The sequence below is a fragment of the Sapajus apella genome, unplaced genomic scaffold (genome assembly GCF_009761245.1).
Source record: "Sapajus apella isolate SASKATOON/1434 unplaced genomic scaffold, GSC_monkey_1.0 scaffold92, whole genome shotgun sequence".
NCBI classification, from domain to species: domain Eukaryota; kingdom Metazoa; phylum Chordata; class Mammalia; order Primates; family Cebidae; genus Sapajus; species Sapajus apella.
This window is the reverse complement of record NW_022437032.1, coordinates 2142844-2158044: the sequence shown is the minus strand read 5'-3', so window position 1 is coordinate 2158044 and position 15201 is coordinate 2142844.

Genomic DNA, 15201 nt, shown 5'->3' with positions numbered 1-15201 from the left:
TCCCTTCCCTCCCACTCACCGCCATCTACAGCTCAGCTTTGGAGTCAAAATAACACTCTTGCTACATTTAGTAGGACTAAGGGTTTTTTTTTTTTTTCCTCTACCTTTAGCATATTCCTACAGCTGGAAATTAAGGAAGCAAGGAAGCTGTTGAATACCGTTCTAGCTAAGCACATTCATCGTATTCTTTCTCATCTTCCTTCGGAGTTTCTGTTTTGCCCTGTTCTAAGGACCTATTTCCTCTCTAATGATATTTTCGTAGGACCCTGTTGTTTGAATGTTTGTTTCTGGACCCTTTGAGGTTTCCTTTACTGGCATTGTTATTTTGATCGGAGAGCCGATCTGATATCTGTGAACTTTTGCAGATGCGTGAATAGTGAGTGAGGTGGAGAGGGGAGATATATTTGAGTGTGTGGTGCCGGGGAGAGAAAGAGACACTTTCTGTGCTCTTCCCAGCCTGTCTTCAAGCACACCATGCTGTCCACACACGGTGAGGAGAATTCTCTCAACTGTTTTTAAGTTTTAAAGTGCCAACAAACAGAAAGAACAACCCAAATCATTTTCTCTTCAAGGATATCTGAGAAATCTGGCCACACCTCATTTTTAAAAGCATAACATGTGAGTGACCAGGACCGAATTCTTTCCCTGGATTCCCCGAGAGAATGTCTCACTAAATAATGTCTGGGCCGTGAATCATCGGCTCAGGAGCCGACCCGTAAACCACTGGCCACATTTCTATTTTTAAGAGTCACTAGGAAAAATTGGAAATAATTTTAGAAAGTAAAGAAAATACTGTTTGGCCTTTCTTTCATTTTCTTTTCATTTGAGGAGGGAGAGCAGAAAGGGGGAAGGGATCTAGTGTGTTTGATTCATGTAAAGCCAAGTTCTGGAAATAGTACAAACGCAGGAGAACTCTTTGCTAAGTGGTAAGAACAGTCCTAATTCCCACAGTTTAGGTTATCTGGTCCATTTCAAGGTTTTGGTGTGTGAGGTTTGGTGTCAACAGCATGATATGATTTGTGGTATACTTAGAGTTCCCTAAACATGAATGTAGAAACACTGAAATAATTTATTTTATTGCATTTGAATGTACTAAATATAGCCCTTGAGTCATGTATGAAATCTCATTGTTCTAATATTAAACAAATGCTGAGTTGATTGCCAAGCGTAATTAACATGTCATGAACATATGGCACCTGTATATGATGGAATCAGAGTTAACAACAGCTCTCGGATTATGCGCACCTGATGTTTGGAAGGCTTCTTCAAGCTCAAAGTTCAACGGCATTTAGAGTTTCAACAGTTCACTGCTTCGATTTTTGTTTACTTTCGTTTCCCCTGGGCAGAACTCTCTAATCTGGGCTTAAGTTTTTATACTGTACTTGTGAGAGGTGCTCAAGTTACCCCACTCCAATAATAGCGTCCTCTTCGTATGGGAAATTTGAAAAGTGCCTCTGCCCACTCTATCCAGAATTTCCTCTGTTGTACATTTATCCTGCTGAGACAGGAAACACAATTATTATTTGGAACTAAGCTAGACCCTTGAGGAACATGGAGTTCTGCTTCTGTTTTCCCCACCCCCGACCCCCATCATCAGACATGGGTGTTGTGTCATCAGAATTAAATAAAAGTGGATAATGTAGCTACAAATAGCTATAGGGAAGGAAAAATCTATTTGCAAGATTTTTATTACTTGTGCCTAAATAAAATAGTTCTCTGAACATTTGCTGACTGTTTACAAGAGAAAATAATTATTCCTGGCTTGTAAGTCTGGCAGGCCATCACAGAAGAGGGTACAAACTACTTCCACATTTTTTTATTCCATCAGTTTCTCTATGATTATTCACTGACTATTTTAACCGATAATACAATGCAGAAACAGAGTTTAAAGTATTTTTCTAGGAATCAAGATTTATCTATGTTTTTAAATTTTTTATTTGTTTATTTTTTTGAGGCAGTGTCTCACTCTGTTGCCCAGGCTGGAGTGCAGTGACACGATCTTGGCTCACTGCAACCTCTGCCTCCCGGGTTCAAGTGATTCTCCTGCCTCAGCCTCCTGAGTAGCTGGGATTACAGGCACTTGCCACCATGCCCGGCTAATTTTTGTATTTTTAGTAGAGAAGGGGTTTTACCATGTTGGTCAGACTGTGCTTGAACACCTGATCTCATGATCCACCTGCCTCAACCTCCCAAAGTGCTTGGATTACAGGTGTGAACCACCGTGCCTGGCAACATAATTGTTAATAAGATAATCGTTTTTATCCATTTATTTCATTCATTTGTATTCATTTTTCGGACTAAGTTTTTGAAATCCACTGTGTGTTTTACTGTCACAGCACATTGCAGTCCCGACCAGCCCCATTTCAGGTGCCCAGTGGCCACTTGAGGCCTGTGGCTCCCATGCTGGCCTGTGCGGCCCTCGTCTGTAAGCTCCAGGTCGTCAGCAACTTTGTTTTGTTCACTAGAGCATTGATGCACACGCACTAAAGACACAGCAAATAGCGAAGTAGCAAACGAATGTTAAAATTCTAAAGACCACAACTATGTAGCCAAAGGTCTGTGTATTTGATGCCTTCCTGCATGTGGCAGTGACTCTAGTTTTCTCTTTTTCCTGATGTTTCCCTCTTGCTCACCACTCTAAGAACATCAAAATGCATGGAATGTCACTATGATCATTTATTTTGTCATTGAACTAGTTTTTTTGGGAAAAGCCAGATACCATATCCTGTGGTGACTCTCTGCCCACACACTCCTCTGAATGGGTTCATTAAAGTTCCATTCTTGCATCTTTTTTTCCTCTTGGCTCTATGCTCCATCCCTTTAATCAATTCTTGAGCTGCTTAATTAGCAATGGTTCAAAACATTTTTTAAAAGATCAGGCATCCCTTGATATTTTGCCAGCCCCTCCTTCCTTTCATCAAGTCCAATAAACAAAAATGCATTTGGCACCTTCTTTGTGCCAGATTCTATTGAAGTAGGAACTACAGAGATACCTTAGGGTACCGTAGACCCCAGCCCTCTCCCTTAGTCCAGTGGGGAGAAGGTCAGTCATTATGATGAGGATCAGGAGAGGCTGGTGGTATAGACACGAGCTCTGGTGATGGACAATGTAGGTTCAAATCCTGGTGCTGCCACTTACAGCTATATGGGCTTGAGCCTGTCACAGTATATCTCTAGGCCTTAGTTTTTCCATCTGTAAAATGGGGATAATAGTAGTATGTACATGTATTAGTTTATTTTCATACTGCTATGAAGAAATAACAGATACTGGGTAATTTATAAAGAAAAAGAGGTTTAGGGCCAAGTGTTGTGGCTTACGCCTGTAATGCCAGCACTTTGGGAGGCGGAGGTGGGTGGATCACCTGAGGTCTGGAGATTGAGACTAGCCTGGCCAACATGATGAAACCCCAACTAAAAAATCTGTACTAAAAATTCAAAAAATTGATCAGGCATGGTGAAAGGTGCTTGTAATCCCAGCTCCTTGGGAGGCTGAGGCAGAAGAATGACTTGAACCAGGAAAGTGGAGGTTACGGTGAGCTGAGATCATGCCATTGCACTCTAGCCTGGACAACAACAGCAAAAACTCCATCTCCAAAAAGAAAAAGAAAAAGAAAAAGAGCTTTAATGGACTCACAGCCTCCATGAGACTGGGGAGGCCTCACAATCATGGTGGAGGGCAAAGGAAGGCAAAGGCACATCTTACATGGCGGCAGACAAGAGAGCAGTGCATGGGAACTGCCCTTTATAAAACCATCAGATCTCGTGAGACTTACTCACTATCATGAGAACAGCATGGGAAAAACCCACCCCCCAATTTAATTACCTCCCACCAAGTCCCTCCCATGACACATGGGGATTATGGGAGCTACAATTTAACACAATTTGACTTCCTGGTTCAAGCGATTCTCCTGCCTCAGCCTCCCCAGTAGCTGGGATTACAGGCATATGCCACCATACCCAGCTAATTTTTGTATTTTTAGTAGAGATGGGGTTTCACCATGTTGGCCAGGATGGTCTCCGTCTCCTGGCCTCAAGTGATCCACCAGCCTCAGCCTTTCAAAGTGCTGGGATTACAGGTGTGAGCCAGGGTGCCCAGCCCAGTTTGTTTCTTTTTAAATTTAATTTAAGTTTAAATTTAAATTTTATTTATTTATTTATTTTTGAGACAGAGTCTCTGTCACCCATGCTGGAGTGCATGGTGTGACCTTGGCTCTCTGCAGTCTCCTCCTCCCAGGTTCAAGTGATTCTCCTGTTATTCACATTTTATGGATGAGGAATCAGGCTTCCTGAAGGCATTTGCTTTGGCTTAGAACATAAAGCCAGTGAGTGGGAGACCTGGGATTTGAAGTCCATTTCCCTTAAGAGGCTCCACCTAATTAACCTGCTGCCTACACAACACATGCACACATGCACACACACATGCACACATGCACACACACATGCACACACACATGCACACAATACATGCACACATGCACACACACATTTTATAAGCGCTGAAGCTGTAAAAGAGTGACCTTTGATCCTTACTCTACCTTACACTTCATGGCTGGCTTTTCTGGAGAGTTTCATCTTAAGTTCCAAGAAACTTTTCCCAGCACTTTGGGAAGCCGAGGTGAGCAGATCACCTGAGGACAGAAGTTTGAGAGCAGCCTGGCCAACACGGTGAAACCGATCTCTACTAAAAATACTAGAAAAACAAAAAGAAAAAAAGAAATTGCTGGGCATGGTGGCTCATGCCTGTAATCCCAGCACTTTAGGAGGCTGAGGCGGGTGGATCACCTGAAGTCAGGAGTTTGAGACTAGCCTCGTCAGCATGGCGAAACCCCATCTCTACTAAAACACACACACACACACACACACACACACACACACACACCACACACACACACATACACAAATTAGCCAGGTGTGGTGGCGGGCACCTGTAGTCCCAGCTACTCAGGAGGCCAAGGCAGGAGAATCATTTGAACCCAGGAGGCAAAGGTTGCAGTGAGCTGAGGTCACACCACTGCGCTCCAGACTGGGCAACAGAGGGAGACTCCATCTTAAAAAATAATAATAATAAAAGGAAACTTCCTTTTCCTTCATTCCTTCATGAAACGTAGCCAGGCATCGTGCTAGTCACCGGGAAGACAGATGTGAACAAGACAGACACCTGTAGTTTTCCTGTTTGCAATATGGCTTTAAGATGCTACAGGCGTCAAAGCCAACAGGTTTGTAAATGGTAAGCCACAAGAATTTTGCAAAAGGTCCCAGAAAGTGAGGCAGCCACTGAGGTCGTGACTGTGGGGCATCCCCACAGCACGACCAAAATGTGAGGCCACAGCTGCTAGGTGCGGCCAGAGGAGGAAGCAAAAATATCATCTTCTTCCTGTCAGGAGGCCCAAGAGGGCGCAGCTGCTGCAGCTCAGCATGTCCAGGCTTCGTCCTGCTCCTTCTCACCCTGGCTAGGATGGTGCCTCCCCGGCGGTGCAGCCAGTGGGCTGGGTGGGAGCCGATGTCCCCACACCCACCTCCCAGAAACCTCAGGGCTAGAAGTGGCCCTGCTTTTCACCCAGGTGTGGCCACCAACTACTTGACCTTTAGACATAAATATTTTCTTTGAACTTTTGGAGGCTGCTTCACCAACATTTTCTTTTTATCTCCCCTCTTCTTCTTCCTTGCCACCTCTTCTCAAAAGGGGCAGCCTTTGGAAAACAAAAGAGAAAACTAGAGAGAGGGGGATTGAAGGACCGTCAAACTCTCCCCTCGCGCAAAATGTTTAGGTTTTCATAGTCCTTATTAACCCTATCCATGGTTCCATTAATGCAACTGCCTTCAATTCCCAGTGATAATAGTTAATTTTAGGTCTGGTGTGGTGGCTCATGCCTGTAATTTCAGAAATTTGTGAGGCCAAGGTGGGTGGATCACCTGAAGTCAGGAGTTCGAGACCATCCTGGCCAACATAGTCAAACCCCGTCTTTACTGAAAATACCAAAAATGAGCCAAGCATGGTGATGCATGCCTGTAATCCCAGCTACTTGGGAGGCTGAGGAGAGAGAATCACTTGAACCTGGGAGGTGGAGGCTGCAGTGAGCCAAGATGGTGCCATTGCACTCCAGCCTGGGTGACAGAATGAGACTCCACCTAAAAATCTACTACTACTAGTAATAGCTAACTTTAACCAAAGACCTTGTGTCAGCCTGCATTAGCTCATACAATCCTTCTGATAGTTATGCAATGTGGGGACTGTGATTATCTCTAATTACTGATGAGAAGCTGCGGCTTGGAGGGAGGACTGCCATCTGTCTAGCGTTAATGGTTAAATAGCAAGAAAATGGTGAAGCCAGGCAGGTCAGACTGGAAGTATATCTGTGCATTTATCAACTTTCATTTTCCTTCACCTGTGTATAGAACCCATCACAAAGGAAACAGATTTCATGCGGGCCACAGGCATATTTTTCCTATAACATTTTGGAATAATTAAGCACCATCAATTAAAAAGTCACATATCTCTCTGGGTTCTTTGGTGATATTTACTGCGTGGAAGTAGACATCTATGTTCTCTGTCCAGAACTGATCAGCTCAAAACCTTTGTTAATTATTGTGCCCTGAGTTAACTTACTCATTATCTCCCCTCCCTTCCCTTCCCCTCCCCTTCCCCTCCCCTCCCCTCTCCCCTCTTCCCTCTCCCCTCTTTTCTCTTCTTTTCTTTTGAGATGGAGTCTCACTCTGTCACCCAGGTTGGAATACAGTGGCGCAGTCTCGGCTCACTGCAACCCCTGTCTCCCTGGTTCAAGCGATTCTTCTCCCTAAGCCTTCCGAGTAGCTGGGAATATGCATGCCCTCCTCCATGTCAGACTAATTTTTGTATTTTTAGTAGAGATGGGGTTTCACCATATTGGCCAGGCTGATCTCGAACTCCTGACTTCATGATCCTCCCGGCTTGGCTTCCCAAAGTGCTGGGATTACAGGTGTGAGCCATACTCATTATTTATTTTTGAAAGATGATAGGCTTGAAAATATGTCTAGGGAAAAATCATTTGTGTGTAGATATATTTTCTTAGCCTTCTATGTAGATTCTTACTGCACCTCACAGGGTCAAATTATCCAACCACGGCTGGGGCGGTAGGCCAGGCTGGTCTCGAACTCCTGACTTCAGGTGATCCGCCTGCCTTGGCCTCCCAAATGCTGGGATTACAGGCATTAGCTACCGCACCTGGCTGATATGCCTGTGTCCTGTTTGTGTGTGCATGAGTATGTGCGTATGAAGTATCCAAATATTTGTGTGCCTGTTAGGTTTTTTTTAAAAAAAGACTCTATTTTTTAGAGCAGTTTTAGGTTCATAGTAAAATTGAGCAGGACACAGAGTTCTCATATAACTCTTCCACCCACACACAGCCTCACTGTCAACATCCAACGCCGCCATTGGTACATTTGTTACAATGAGTGAACCCACACTGACACTTTATTATCACCCAAAGTTTCTGTGAATTCACTCTTGATGTTGTACGTTCTATGGGTTTGGATAAATGTATCCACCACTGGACACATGTATCCACCATTACACTATCATACAGAGTAGTTTAACTGTTCTAAAAATCCTCATTCCTTCCTATTCATTCCTTCCTCTTCTCCTTAACCGCTGGAAGCCACTTGCTATTGTCTCCATAGTTTTTCCAGAATGGCATACATTTGTGGGGTTGTGTGTGTTTGTTTTGTTTTGTTTGTTTCTGAAACAGAGTCTCCCGCTATCACTCAGACTGGAGTGCAGCGGTGGCATCTCAGCTCACTGCAACCTCCGCCTCCAGGGTTCAAGCGATTCTTCTGCCTCGGCCTCCCGAATAGCTGGGAATACAGATGCATGCCGCCACGCCCAGCCAATTTTTATATTTTTATAGAGGTGGGATTTTGTTATGTTGGCCAGGCTGGTCTCAAACTCCTGGCCTCAAGTGATCTTCCCGCTTCGGCCTCCCAAAGTGCTGGGATTACAGGCAGTATGTAGCCTTTTCAGATTGGCTGCTTTCACTCAGTGATGTGCACTTACATTTCCTCTAGGTCTTTTGATGGTTTGATAGACATTTTTTTAAATGCTGAATAATATTCTATTGTCTGGATATACTGCAGCTTGTTTATCCATTCACCTCCCAAAGGACATCTTGGTTACTTCCATGTTTTGGCAATTATAAATAAAGCTGCTATAAACATTCATGTGCAGATTTTTGTAGAGACGTAAGTTTTCAACTCTTTGGGTAAATACCAAGGAGTACAATTGCTGGATCATATGGTAAGATTATGTTTAGCTTTGTAAGAAGCTGCCAAACTGTCTTCCAAAGTGCCTGGACCATTTTGCGTTTTCACCAACAATGAATGAGAGTTCTTACTGCTGTACATCCTCACTGGCGTTTGGTGGTGGTGGTGTTCTGCATCGCGGCCATTCTGATAAGAGTGTCATGGTATTTCATTGTTCCATACCTGGCGTTGCCCAGATGACATAAGATATGGAGCATCTTTTCACGGTTTTTCTGTGATCTGTATATCTGCTTGGGTGAAGGGTCTGTTAAGGTCTTTGGCCCATTTAAAAACTTCATTGGTTGTCTTCTTGTTGAGTTTTAGGAGTTCTTCGTATATTTTATATAATAGTTCTTTTTTTTTTGAGACAGAGTCTTGTTCTGTCGCCAGGTGCCAGGTTGGAGTACAGTGGCGCAATCTCGGCTCACTGCAATCTCCGCCTCCTGGGTTCAAGCAATTCTCCTGCCTCAGCCTCCCTAGTAGCTGGGACTACAGGCCCATGCCACCACGCCCAGCTAATTTTTGTATTTTTTAGTAGAGACAGGGTTTCACCATGTTGGCCAGGATGGTCTCGATCTCTTGACCTCGTGATCCGCCCGCCTCGGCCTCCCAAAGAGATAATAGTTCTTTATCAGTTGTGTCTTTTGCAAATATTTTCTGTCAATCTGTGGCTTATCTTTTCATTTTTTTGTTATCTTTGATGGAGCCCCTGGAGTTTTTAACTCTCCCACATGTCGACGCTGAGCTTCCAGCCATGAATCAATTACACTTCAGGTGTGCCCACCCGGATACCGGTGCCCATGGAGCTTTCTGCTGGTAAGCTGTGATTCTGGATATTTGTCTGCTGGTCTCTCCAATTTGCGGAGTAATGGTTTGCCCCATGATCTTCCTTCTCATAGGAATCTAAAAGAACTGTTTGTTATTTAGTTTGTTGAGCCTCCTCCTTCTTAGGATGAAGTGGTAACTTCCAAGCTTCCTGTTTGCTGGACTGGAAATTGGAAGTCTGCCTGCCAGTTTTAAGAACCAAAAAAGTGAAGAACTGAAAATACCAGGTAAAGGGATTTCTTTTCTTTTCTTTCTCTTTTTTTTTTATTTTTTTATTTTTATGGCATTTGGTCATTTGGTTGGATTCTAAATGTAAAATTTGGGCTTTTGGTAGAAGTTTTAAAGATGCCTGAAAGAGGATAGTTTTGACCGATATGCTTGTTGGCCACGCGTGGGAAAATGGTATTAGTGAAAAGCATGTGAATCCTGGTGCCAGAAGAAAGTGGGTATGAATTCTTCTGTCAGTACCCAGCTTTGGGCCCCCAGGCAAGTCACTTCACTACTCTGAGCTTCCCTTTTTAAATCTTGGAACTAGATATTCAGCCTGTAACCGGAAGTTGTGGTGAGGATTAGAGGAAATTTGTATATAGAGCATTACAGAAGGCATATTCCCAGTTACTGTGCACGTGATAAAGAAACATCACAGAACATTATAGAAGTACAATATTTTCTTTCCTTAAGTATGGAAAGAAACTGATGGAGTATTTACTTAATTCTACAAGGATAAAAGAAACTATTTGATGGGTGCGGTGGCTCATGCCTGTAATCCCAGCACTTTGGGAGGCTGAGGCGGGGGGAATCACCTGAGGTCAGGAGTTCGAGACTAGCCTGACCAACATGGGAAAAACCCGTCTCTACTAAAATATAAAAATTAGCCGGGTGTGGTGGTAGGCACCTATAATCCCAGCTACTCGGGAGGCTGAGGCAGGAGAATCACTTGAACCTGGGAGGTGGAGTTTGTGGTGAGCCGAGATCCTGCCATTGCACTCCAGCCTGTGCAACAAGAACAAACCTTAGTCTCAAAAAAAAGAAAAAGGCCTATATAATACTCAGCAACAGGGCCATTCTATTGTGTTTGGGAGAATAAACTTATCTGAAGCACAAAGATTCTTCCTTCCTCTTTTAAAATCTCTATTTTCTGTGCTCCTCCCCACTTTGAGGGAAGTGATACACTAACATTCAGTGATGGCTTATTGTCATGGTTAGACAGTCTGAAGTATGGCGCAGCATTTTGGGAGGCTGAGGCAAGCGGATCACAGTCGGGAGTTCGAGATCAGCCTGACCAACATGGAGAAACCTTGTCTCTACTAAAAATACAAAATTAGCTGGGCGTGGTGGCCCATGCCTGTAATCCCAGCTACTTGGGAGGCTGAGGCAGGAGAATCACTTGAACCCAGGAGATGGAGGTTGCAGTGAGCCGAGATTGCGCCATTGCGGTCCAGCATGGGCAACAAGAGTGAAACTCCGCCTCAAAAAAAAAAAAAGGCACGCTTTTTCCTGGAGGACATGAGACTCCTCTGATGCATGACTTTGGCTTTGTCAGAACTTTCTCAGAACTGCACCACCTCTCAGACTTTCCCTCCCAACCCACCCTTTTTTCCCTTCTTCCTCTGCGGGGGTTAGGCCAGCATAGTGGTAAAACTCCTTCCCCTTCTCCCTCCACTTGTTTCTCCTAGGAAATGTCATGCATGCTTTTTCCTGACAAACCCGCTTTGCAGTCTGATAGTCTGCACCTCAAAGGAACCAAACAAATTCAGAAGATCCCCTGCCATAGGAGTCACGGTCTCAAATGCCGTGCCTGGCAGGTAATGAACATGAGTAAACAGGGTCAGGTGAGGACCCAGGTGAAATGAAAATTCCATGCCCTATTTTATGAGGACAGCTTCTACCTAGTTTTAACAGACTGTTATCAGATGAAATGTGAGCCCACGGTTGAATGTCACTAGATTTTTAAAGAGAAAGACTACAAAAATTTTACAATTTCTAGTTCAACTCTTTCATTTGTCAGAAGAAGATATCGAGGCAGGGAAAGGAAGTGCTTTTCTAAGATCATCTGAAGGGAAGGCGCAGTGTGCCTGGAATCCAAAGGCACCACCTCCGGATCCGCCTCTTTCCTTTCTTCCTCTCTATTCATGACTGATTGACTATCTGGGTTTGTATTTGCTGTGTCACAAGTTTTCGAAACATTTAGCATCTTATAACAAGACGTATTTATTGTCTCATAGTTTCTGTGGGTCCGAATCTGAGCCCTGCTTGGTTGAGCCCATAGTTCAGGGCCTCATACGAAGCAACATTCAAGGTGTCAGCCTAGGCTGAGATTTCATCTAAAGACTCTACATGGGAAGAAGCTGTGTCCAGGCTCATGCGGTTATTGGTAGGATTCAGCTCCCTGAGGGCTGTTAGATTGAGGACCTCACATCTTTTCTCACTATTGGTCAGAGGCCACTCTCCATTCCTTGCCACATGGGACGTTCCAGCATGGCAACTTGTTTCATCAAAGTGTGCAAGCTGAGAGGCCATAGAGAGAATCTGCTAGCAAGATGAAAGTCACAATCTTTTGCAACCCAATCCTGAAATGACATCCCATCCCCTTTGCTGCATCCTATTCTATTTGTTAGGAAGTCACTCGGTCCAGCCCACACTCAAGGGCCAGCACTATAGGGACATGGGGTCCAGGGTAGGGACCATGGGAGCCGGGCTAGAATTCTGCCTACCACAAGGACTTTTTTTTTTTTTGAAAATGGAAAATCTTTAATTGTGCTTGATCTTTCTCTTCTAAACCAGGAAACTGCTTTTTAGGGTAGAGGTCAGGGGTCTATTAAGACAGAAACAAGTGCTGGTATAACTGCAGAGAGAGATGGAGAAGGGAGATCAGTGAAAGCAAGAAGGAAGAAAAAAATAGCAGGGGATTGTATGAGGGGAGCAAAAGGAAGCTCCAAGCCAGGACAGAGAAACCCTCTGTTCTCCTTTTCAGATGACATTACTGTCTTTTCTTTTTCTTTTTCCTTTTTTTTTTTTTGGAGATAGAGTCTTACTCTGCCACCTAGGCTGGGAAGTGCAGTGGCATAATCTCAGCTCACTGCAACCTCTGCCTCCCAGGTTCAAGCGATTCTCCTGTCTCAGTCTTCTGAGTATCTGGGATTACAGGCGCACAACACCATGCCCAGCTAATTTTTGTATTTTTAGTAGAGACAGAGTTTCGCCATGTTGACCAGCCTTCTCTCAAACTCCTGACCTCAGGTGATCTACCTGCCTTGGCCTTCCAAAGTCCTGGGATTACAGGCATGAGCCATCTCACTTGGCCTGTGTTCTCTTACATTTTATCCTTGCCACAGGTGTGAAAAACCGACAGATTGTTCCTTAGCAAAGTTCAGAGCATGGCTTTTGCAGGGATTATTTGCTCTTTGATTAGAATGCATTTCTTCTTCTGCTACTGAAAGTGTATGTAGTTGTCCAGGAAGAATACCCAGATCAAAATAAAGAAAACCGATTCCTTTGCTCATAGGAAGTTGTAACTGCTTAACGGGTTCTCCTTGCCTGCTGTCTAGACAGAGCTGATTTATCAAAACAGAGGACTCGCAATACAGAAATAGTTTAATTTGCTCAGAGTTGGCCGTACAGGAGACTCGAGTTTTGTTATAACTCAAATCAGACTCCCCAAAATCTCAATGATTGGGGATTTTTTTTGTGTGTGTGTGTGAGACGAAGTCTAGCTCTGTTGCCAGGCTAGAGTGCAGTGGCGCGATCTTGGCTCACAGCAACTTCTGCCTCCCTGGTTCAAGCAATTCTCCTGCCTCAGCCTCCCAAGTAACTGGGACTACAGGTGTGTGCCTCAATGCTCAACTAATTTTTTGTATTTTTAGTAGAGATGGGTTTGCACCATGTTGGCCAGGATGGTCTCAATCTCTTGACCTTGTGATCTGCCCGCTTCGGCACCCCAAAGTGCTGGGATTACAGCCTGGGATTGGGGTTTTTAAGGATAATTTGGTGGGTAGGGGGCCACCAAAGAGTCAAGAGTGCTGATTGGTCAGGCTGGAGATGAAATCATAGGGAGTCGAAGGGGTTCTTTTGTGCTGAGTCAGTTTCTGAGTAGGAGTCTTAAGACCAGATGAGTCAGTTCATCAGTCTGGGTGATGCTAACTCATTCATTGAGTACAGGGTCTGCAAAATATCTCAAGCACTGATCTTTGGTTTTACAATAGCAATGTTATCCGCAGGAGCAATTTGGGGAGGTTCAGAATCTTGCATCCTCCAGCCGCATGACTTCTAAGCCATAATTTCTAATTTTGTGGCTAATTTCTTAGCCCTGCAAAGGCTGTGTAGTCCCCAGTCAGGAAGAGGGTTTGTATTAGGAAAGGCTGTTACGGTCTTTCTTTCAAAGTTAAACTGTTGACTAAGTTCCTCCCAAAGTTAGTTTGGCCTATACCAAGGACAGCTTGGAGGTCAGAAGCAAGATGGAGTCAGGTAGGTCAGATCTCTTTCACTGACATCGTTTTCTCAGTTGTAATTTTTGCAAAGGTGGTTTTTGTGCGACCCCGGCTGTGGGACCCCGACCCGCGGAGGCAGGCGCTCAATAGACTCGAGGCAGGACGCGTGGTGACCGGTACCGACTTTATTGGGATCTCCGGGCGACTCAAGCGGGAAGGGAGGAATCGCGCGCGCTTTCTTTGTTTGGTCGACTTTATAGGGACAAAGGGACTGGGGCGGTAGGAGAGCTGGTGGTGCGGGTGGTGATTGGTTCAGTGGGCCGCTGGGCGGGAAGGTTGCTGGTCTTGGGCCGGGCCAGGATAGAGTGAGATCAGGGACCCTCCCTGTGGGGGAGGAAGGGATTTCCTTATCGGGAATTAGGTCCTTTCCACATGGCTGGGGAACGGGGCCAAAAAGTCCTCTACCAGACATTCCCAACTCCTTAAAGAGGAAAAAGGGGTGGCGGCTGTCCTTCTGGCTACTTCCTGCTGACTTCGGGGCGGTGAAGGGGTGAGGGTAGGAGTTTAGGCTGTCTGGAGAGGGGTATAACGGTATTCTGGCCGATGGAGATTAGGCATCGGTTGGAGCATCATTTGATGGATGGTGACTCTAGTAAGCTCCTGTAATCGCTTTTGAAGAAACTGGAAGAGACGGGGTAAGAAAAACGGGATTAGGCAGTTTTGAAGTGTGGAAAAATATTAAATGGATAACTGTTAATATTTTTAAAGGGTTGGATAGCCTTGTCCCATTGAATCCTCGGAATAACCCTGCGAGATTGATATTAGTATTGTCCCCATTTTACAGAGGAAGAAATTGAGGCTCAGGGTGATTATGAAACTTGCCTAAGTGAGGCCACAGCTAGGCGGTGCTGGAGCAGGAACTGATTCATATTTCTTTTGCTCCAATAACTGTCACCAGAGCATTACCCAAACTTTATTCACTCATGTGTAAACTGTCATAGCTCTTGTCATATCTAATATCAACTTATTCTACTGTCACATATTTGTATCATGTGTGGGAACATTTTACCACTCTCTCCCTATAACATGCAATGGCCCAGGCTCTGAACTACTGAAGTGAACTGAGTTCAATTGTGATTCCACCACAAGCTGGACCATCCTGGGAAAGCTACTTAACCTCTCTGGGCTGCAGTTTTCCCATCTCTCAAATGGGGCGCACGAGCTCAATTTGCTGGCTAATAGAGAGACTAAGTAATATGAGAGAAATAAATTACCAGGGACACTGTAGGTGCTCCATAAATACTTTGTTGGAAGGACACTCAAGAAGTAGAATTTATCTCTATTTAATGAGCTCTTCTAAAAGACATAGCCATAGTTACCATGTTTCCAACAACATCATCAATATTGATGAGTTTCCTTGCTTCCTAGGACTCCCCAGAAATGTCCAATTAAGTACTTGTTAAAATTGGAATGAAAATTTAATATCCTATAGTTTGAGATAACATCAAAAAGCCTTGTTACTGTATTTGGATCATATCAAGGAAACTAGATAAATATGTTTGATGTAGTTTTTTTTTTTTGGTGTGTGTGTGTGTTTGTGTGTGTGTGTGTGTGTGTGTGTGTGTGTGTGTGTTTTCTGCTTACTTGTGGAAACCGTAATGACAATATTATACCA